This window comes from Borostomias antarcticus, assembly GCF_949987555.1.
Source record: "Borostomias antarcticus genome assembly, chromosome: 9".
NCBI classification, from domain to species: Eukaryota; Metazoa; Chordata; class Actinopteri; order Stomiiformes; family Stomiidae; genus Borostomias; species Borostomias antarcticus.
In genome coordinates this window covers 12,443,703-12,452,688 of record NC_140242.1, presented here as the reverse complement: position 1 = coordinate 12,452,688, position 8,986 = coordinate 12,443,703, and positions in this window count along the sequence as shown.

The window sequence follows — 8,986 nt, the reverse complement described above, 5'->3', positions numbered from 1 at the left end:
GGCTCTAGATTCATTCATTGTTGAGTCAGTTTTGCCATTCTCCTCTGAGTCAGATTGTGGCACATCCGTTCTGATGAGGCGAATGGGCTTACAAGTGCTACAGTAACTGTTCCTTTGCACAAAGTGACAGTTACTTCCGAATGGGTGCAGGGGGAAGTCTTTGGGGATATGTCCAGGGTGCGATTTGTAAGAAACCCAGAGGGGGGGACAATTTCAAATAAAATTTAATGTCCAGAAATTGAACAAATGTAAACATCAGAACAAAGGAAACGACTGTATGCTCTTATTGTATTCTTATAAATACACCCAACAAAGTGCTAAAAGAAAGGACAAACCATACGATGTTAGGTTATTGATCACACTGCTATGAATGTAGAGCTATCCCGTCCTCATCATAGACCTTTAGACCTCATAAAAAAAAAAGTGAAATGCGTAGGCTAGTTAAAGGTAGGTCCATTATAGGCTACATCAAATCTGTTACAGTAGGCCTGTGCCTTGTAAGCAAATTTGAACACCAGCCATCTATCCCGACAAATCTGTAGGCTAACATTCAGCATGGATCCATCTTGGTCCACAATCACGCGCACTTTCACCGGTAGGCCAGGCCGCAAGGCTGAAAAGAAAATCTGGAACACAAGATAAAATATAAATTGGTATTGGTCTCGTGAAAAAGAGGCTAAATTGGTGGCTGCGACAATGTGCTGCGCTGACTTGGCTATCGCCTAATATCGAGGATGAGAATAGCAAAATAAAAGCAATACATGCTTATGCTGACGATTGGCCGCTTATGACCCACAACAATAATTGTATTATAATAAAATATTAATCCTGTCACTTACCGATTTATAGCACTAGCAGAAGAGTCTGCTTTGGTGATGGACCTCTGGCGTTTTGGGCAGCCTCCAAAATCCTCGCAGCAAAATATGACGAAATGCTTTGTTGACCCGTTTCATTGCTAAGAGTAGGCGCTTGGTTGACAGTTGCTATGACAATCAAACGCGTGGTTAGAACTAGCCAATAGTATCCAGCTGCAGCCGTGCAGCCGCCGAAATAGGACCCGGTAAATAGGACCGCATCGCAGGTATTCTGGGAATTAGAGTACACTACAATCCACTACAGCCTATATGTATTGCTAGTTGTCATATATGTAATCATTCAGATTTGTGACAAAAGATTAAAAATTAGACTAAAAATGACCTCAGTGATTGTAGCTAACGTTAGCTAGATAGTTAGCTAAGCGCTGTAAAGTTACTCGAAGCTCAAGACTACTTTTCATTTATTGACATAGCTAATCATTGATAACACTTTCAATTGTTATATACCCCAATAATTTTAAGGACAGGCATTTCAGGACAAATCTGGCTGGAATAAGACTTTGTCTTTATTATTCCCTGCGCGTGCATTATGCCGCCCCTCTAACGTTATTTGCAATTTAGAATACCAGCAATAACGCACAGCATAAGGAAACAACAGTAACCACACACAGTCTACTCTAGTCTATTGCAACCAGCGTTTTAACGACATGCAATAAGCGAGAATATACTACAATAGGGTTAGAATTATTATTGTTTATTGCAAGCAGTCTTGTTGTTAATGGACTGAACTGGGCTTTAGAATAGCAGGCTAACGTTACCTATTAGAAATATAGGCCTAATGTCTAATTTGCATATAACAACAATCAAATGTAGGCTATTAGGCTAGTTGTATAATAATACTGATGTTGTTGTGTGTTATAGCCTACTGTGTGGTGCTGACGATTTAGTTAACATTGCAACCATCTGTCTGTCGAGTGTGCATCTGTCTTTATGTGTGTGTGTGTGTTTGTGTGTGCGTCTGTCTCTGTCTGTGTGCGTGCATCTGTCTGTGTCTGTGTCCATCTGTCTGTAGGTGTACATCTGTATGTCTATGTGTACATCTGTCTGTCTGTATGTGTACATCTCTGTCTGTCTGTCTGTCTGTCTGTATGTGTGCATACGTCTGTGTACATCTGTCTTTCTGTCTGTATCAATCAATCAATCAAATCAAAGCTTTATTTGTATAGCGCATTTCATACCCAGAGGCAACACAATGCGCTTTACAGAGAACAAGGGAGGTGGGCATACGACCCACCCCTACATATTCCAGAGGGAAGCAAAAACACAGTATCACCCGGGGGCCAGATAAGTGAGCTGTAAAAATTCTTCCCTGACCCCTCTCAACAAGGCGATCAAGCAAGCTCCTGGAGTATGTTTGTCTACCGGCTAAGAACATTTATAAAGCAATAAATTACATTAAATTACATTTTGAGAGTAAGAGAGGCTAAAAACATCATAGGAGAGATATGGCAAATACTGGTGTGTGTTTGCCATGGCCCAGGCCTAAGCCGGATGCAGACTGATGTGTGTCTGTGTGTACGTGTGTGTGTGTTAACTAAATACTACAACATCCACAGCTGACACGGGGGTATCTATCGAACTCAGGGTGGTCTGCGGGCGACACTCGACCTGGTTAGAAGGTAGGAGGGAGAGAGAGAGGCACTAGGGGAGGCAGAAAACGGTTAGTAGCACGCTGAGCCATTGAAGCAACACAGATGTCAGAGCAGAACAAGCCTGTTTCAGGGTAACCAGCTTCTGTACACTACTTGATATATATATATATATATATATATATATATATATATATATATATATATATATATTTAGAATAGCAGGCTAACGTTACCTATTGCAATAATATATGTCTAATTTGCATATAACAACAATCAAATGTAGGCTATTAGGCTAGTTGTATAATAATACTGATGTTGTTGTGTGTTATAGCCTACTGTGTGGTGCTGACGATTTAGTTAACATTGCAACCATCTGTCTGTCGAGTGCGCATCTGTCTTTATGTGTGTGTGTGTGTGTGTGTTTGTGTGTGCGTCTGTCTCTGTCTGTGTGCGTGCATCTGTCTATGTCTGTGTCCATTTGTCTGTAGGTGTACATCTGTCTGTCTGTATGTGAACATCTGTCCGTCTGTATGTGTACATCTCTGTCTGTCTGTCTGTCTGTATGTGTGCATCTGTCTGTGTACATCTGTCTGTCTGCACATACATGCAGGATATACACCAATGTATACAGAGAATTCACAGGTAGGTTTGAGGCTGCCTTTCTATGTCTCAAGGTCCTGGCTAGTGATTGTAGGCTAGGTCGAAAAGGTACGTCTTGAGATCTTGCTTGAAGACCTCTGTTGTTTCGGCCCTTCTTAGGCACTCCGGTAGGGTGTTCCAGAGGTTGGGGGCATAGAAACTAAAAGCTGACTCTCTGTGTTTCTTGGTCCTGGCTTTTGGAACTGTTAAAAGTTCAGTACCTGAGGATCTGTATGTGTCTGTCTGTCTGTATGTGTGCATCTGTCTGTATGTGTACATCTGTCTCTGTCTGTCTTTGTGTGTTTGTCTGTGTGCATCTGTCTCTGTCTGTCTGTCTGTGTGCATCTGTCTGTATGTGTCCATCTGTCTGTCTGTATGTGTGCATCTGTCTCTGTCTGTCTGTGTGTGTTCATCTGTGTGCATCTGTCTGTCTGTATGTGTGCATCTGTCTCTGTCTGTCTGTGTACATCTATGTCTGTCTGTATGTGTGCATCTGTCTGTCTGTCTGTACATCTGTCTGTCTGTCTGTACATCTGTCTGTCTGTCTGTGTACATCTGTCTGTATGTTTGCATCTGTCTGTATGTGTACATCTGTCTGTATGTGTGCATCTGTCTGCCTGTCTGTATGTGTGCGTCTTTCTGTCTGTCTGTTGGTCTGTGTCCATCTGTCTGTCTGTGTTACGGCGGCACCTCCGCGCGCATTCCCCTCCGCTCCTCCGAGCTTGCCGGTGGCCCGACGCAACGTGCGTCGGTCCGGCTCTACCCCGCGGCGTTCGGGGTCTCCCGAATTCCCGCCTCCTGACTCCGGAGATGGGGCGCATTTGCGCTCCTCATCCCCGGAGAGTAATCCTGAGACGCCCAGCACCTCAGCACGCGCACGGCGCGCGCTCCAACGCCACAGGTGAAGGCAATCGTGGTGATTAGTGAACGCGCTTACGGCTGAGTGCTGCGCACCGGGTCCCAATCATCATCATCGCCTGCCTACAAGAACCCTGGTTTTCTCCATGCTCATCGCCAGATCTTCCCATAGAATACCTATGACCCAGTGTGCAGTGCTCGGCTTGCCTGCTATCACCACCCCTGGACTGAAACACGGATTCCCTGACCTCCCTTCTGGATATGGACTTTGATTACGGATTACGGATATTGGACATTGTTTGCTGATCGCCTGACCCCTGCCTGTTTATCGTTTTTGACCTTGCCTGCTGGACTTATTAATTTATTATTAAACCGCCCTTTGGGCTTTGCATTTTTTCTCTGCCTCCGGTGTCGTGCGTTTGGGTCCAAATCCAACCCAGTCATAACAGTCTGTATGTGTGCATATGTCTGTCTGTCTGTGTCCATCTGTCTGTGTGCATCTGTCTGTCTATGTGTGCATCTGTCTGTGTGTGTGCATCTGTCTGTCTGTCTGTATGTGTGCATCTGTCTGTCTGTGTGCATCTGTCTGTCTGTATGTGTGCGTGAGTGGGTCCGTCTGTGTGCATCTGTCTGTCTGTCAGAGTGAGTGGGAGGCCCTGGTGATGTGTCTGTGTGTCTGTCTATTTGTCTGTCAGTCTGTCTATTTGTGTGTGAGTGTGTGTGTGTCAGTGAGTGGGACACCCTGGAGATTGTGGAGCACAAGTGGGCACAGGAGAACGTGGAGGACTAGCTGATGTCTCGGGACCTCAACTTCAGCGGAATCTTCTGCCACTTGACACTCAAATTGACACCACCATTATTATTATTAAAATGCTCAATGTTAATATGCAATGATTGTGTTTGTGTGTGTGTATTTTCATATTGATTGTTGCCATTTTAATATTAATTGTTACTATTTATTTTTGAATGATGTTGATAAAACTCCCTCATAGTTCGAATCTGAATCCATGCTTTAGTCATCTCAAAACTGATTAAAACTTGAAAAAGGATGGACCAAATTTTGAAAGAATTGCTAAGCTGTTGATAAAAAGGAAGGGTCCTATGCTTAAGTCATCTCTAAATTTATTAAAACTTGAAAAAGTATGGACAAAATTACGAAAGAATTGGTAAGCTGTTGGAAAAGGATCCCATGCTTTAGTAATCTCAAAACTGATTAAAACTTGAAAAAGGATGTACAAAATTATAAAGAATTGGTAAGCTGTTGAAAAAAATGAAGTGCTCATTTGCAGCAGAACCAGGTGCTATTTGAGCGTTTGGCCTGGGCCCGTCTAATCTCACTAAATGCGAATTCGCCCGAGCTACTAAACCAGAGCTCTCCCGGTTTTTGGTAATGGTCGGTTACTACTGAGGGTTTTGTTTGAATTTATCCACCGTAGTGGCAGCCCTCACCAACCTGATCAGTCCTAAGGTAAAGTTTGACTGGACACCCGAGTGCCAGCATGCTTTCGAGTCCGTGAAAGCGCTGGTCTGCTCGGCTCCAGTGTTGATGGCTCCACGGATGGCTGTGAAATAGCTAGGCTAGTGTAGTTTTTCTAAATTGCGCCATCTATTTTCGGGCACAGGAATTGTAGCTATATTCAGTCTGACCAGAAGCAGGGATAAAAACGTATCCCCACCGGCGATAAAAATGAATGATCAGAGGAGGGGATATCAAAACCAGAGGGGGGGAAATCCCCCCCAGCAATTCGCACGCTGGATATGTCCCAGCCTGCCTGTCGGCGGCGTTCATGTGATTTTGGGAAATCATCTGGTAGGCGTAAATCTGTCTCCTGGGCCAACATTGACCGTAGCTGCTAATCCGAATGCTGGTGAAACTTAACCTTCTAAGATTTTTCCTGCTTGTGCAAATTACACGGGCTATGGCTCGTGCGGTCAACGTTCCCTTGTCTCCTTTTAAGAAAGCAGTGCTTAAGGTGTTTCTAGTGACTGATTTCCCACTGCCTGTAACTCACAGTGACTTCGGGTGGGAGCAGAGGGAGGATGCTATCCTCCAGGAGCTGTTTACTAGCGTGCTGAGTGATGATGAGATTGAGAATGCGACACGGGGCTATTTCCTCCAGGACGAGTTGTTGGTGAGAAAATGGGTACCCCACTATGACCTATGTGGGGGATACCCTGTTTCAGATTGCACTGCCCTCTAGGCTGCGAGAAGCGGTACTACAGACTGCCCACAGTGGTGTCACTGGACACATGGGCGTTAGGAAGACATGACAGGGTCTTACGTTACTTCTATTGGCCACGTCTGAAAAGAGATATAGCCGAGTTTATCCGAACCTGTCATACCTGTCAGCAGAATGGTAAACCCAATCAGACTATCAAGCCTGCTCCTTTGTACCTGATTCAAGTTACAGAGAAGCCTTTTGATCATCTAATCATTGATTGTGTGGGACCTTTGCCAAGGTCGAAAGTAGGTAGTACTTACTTGTTTACCGTGATGTGTCAGGCCACCCGTTACCAGGCTGCATACCCTCTTCGTAACATCACAACGAAGTCAGTGGTGAAAGCTCATGTCCATCTTTGGCATCCCCAGGGTGGTTCAGAGTGACCGGGGGTCCAACTTCACATCAGGGCTGTTTGCCGAGGTTCTGAATCAGCTTAAAATCCATCACTCCCAGTCGAGCGCCTATCATGCCCAGAGTCAGGGTGCTTTGGAGCGTTTTCACCAGACCCTTAAGTCTCTGCTACGGGCATACTGCGCTGAGCTGGACCGTGATTGGGAGGAGGGTTTGCCCTGGTTGCTGTTGGTCAAGAGAGTATGGGTTTTAGCCCCAACGACCTGGTATTCGGCCACATGGTGCGGGGACTGCTGACTGTCCTCCAGAAGGACTGGGAGGTGGCAGATCCTCCTAAACCTTTGACAGGTTATGTGGACGGTTTCCGTCAGCGACTATACACCACTAACCGATTAGCAATTAGAAAAATGAAAAGGCTTTATGACAGACGTGTGGAGCACAGGGTGTTCACTCCTGGTGACCAGGTGATGGCGCTGTTACCCTTGGTCAGCTCTCTCTTCCAGGCCAAGTTCCTGGGTCCTTACTCAGTGGTGCGCAAAGTGTCTGACCTGGACTATGTGATTGCAACCCCAGATAGAAAGAGGCCCACGCAGTTATGCCACATCAACCTCCTTAAACCTTACTACGTACGTGGGGTTGGGTTAGGGTGTGATGTGCATCTGGGCGCCGTGGCATCGCCTGCAGAGGGCACCCATGCCGGAGGGCAGGAGGAGCTGGTGACGCCTGACGATGGCATGCTACGGGGCAGGCTAAACAACACCGCATCGTTGGCCAACCTAGAGGGGGTGCTAGTTCACCTATCCGAGCTTCAGCGGTCAGAGTTGGTGTCTTTGGTCAGAGAGTATCCCTCTCTATGGGGAGACACCCCATCCTGTACCCATCTGATCGAACATGACATCAAGGTAGAGGGGCGGAGCCTATCAAACAGCGGTTTTACCGGATGTCACCAGACAAACGTGAACAACTAGAGACTGAGGTTCAATACATGCTGGCTAATGGAATAGCCCAGCCTTCCTTCTCTAGTTGGGCTTCCCCCTGTCTCTTAGTGAACAAGCCTGATGGGACATTCAGACCCTGTACGGACTACCGTAAGGTGAACACGGTGACGAAGACAGATTATTTTCCCCTTCCCCGCATGGAAGATTGTGTGGATCAGGTCAGGTCCGCTGTCTTTGTCAGCAAATTCAACCATTTAAAAAAAGTCCCTCTGTCCCCTCGGGCAAGGGAGATTGCTTTGTTCATCACACCTACGGGGCTGTACTCGTACCAAGTCATGCCGTTTGGATTTAAAAATGCGCCCGCAATTTCAGCGGCTGATGAACTGGGTTGTTGCGGGGTTAGAAGGGTGCGCTGTCGATTTAGATGACGTCTTTATCTATAGTCAGACGTGGGGGGCTCATTTGCAGCAGAACCAGGTGCTATTTGAGCGTTTGGCCTGGGCCCGTCTAATCTCACTAAATGCGAATTCGCCCGAGCTACTAAACCAGAGCTCTCCCGGTTTTTGGTAATGGTCGGTTACTACTGAGGGTTTTGTTTGAATTTATCCACCGTAGTGGCAGCCCTCACCAACCTGATCAGTCCTAAGGTAAAGTTTGACTGGACACCCGAGTGCCAGCATGCTTTCGAGTCCGTGAAAGCGCTGGTCTGCTCGGCTCCAGTGTTGATGGCTCCACGGATGGACCAGCCATTGAAACTTTATGTTGATGCCAGCAAGGTGGGCGCTGGGGCCATACTGTTACAGGCTGGGGTGGGTGGTGTGGATTGCCCAGTGAGCTTATTTTCCCATAAATTCAACTCTTACCAGTTGAACTACTCTGTGGTGGAAAAGGAAGCTCTGGCGTTAATATGGGCTCGGCAACACTTTGATGTGTACGTGGGTGGGGAGAGTCCATTAGTGCTGTACACCGATCACAACCCTCTGACCTTCCTCCACTCCAGCTCAGTGGCCTTGTGGTTAGAGTGTCCACCCCGAGACTGGGAGGTTGTGATCTGGGCCCCAATGTGATCTGGGCCCCAATGTCCACCCTTGCAGACTCGCAGACTTAAGGGCGCGCTCCCGCGAAGTCCGCGAGGGCTTAGGGGTGTCCCAATGTCAACTCGGCAAGTGCGCGAGGGCTCTCCGGCAGCCATTTTGAGCCCTTTATGGCCCCTTCCCGTAAGTCTGCATTTCTGCAGACTTAGCCCAAGGGAATTACCCACAGTTCATAGCGTTGTGACGTGAAACACGGGGTTACCTGAAGAACAGCCAATAAACAAGCACGGACAGATCAACCAACCCTAACGTTCACGTTACAGAACAAAATATGTTTTCATGTTTTCAGCTGGACTTGCTTATCTGCACAAGTAGCCTTATAATTCATTTGGTTTCATTATTTTTAAGTATGGATTATTAACCCCATGGGTTTGTATAATGTGATTTGTTTAAAAATATGTAGGCTATGGTTATAAT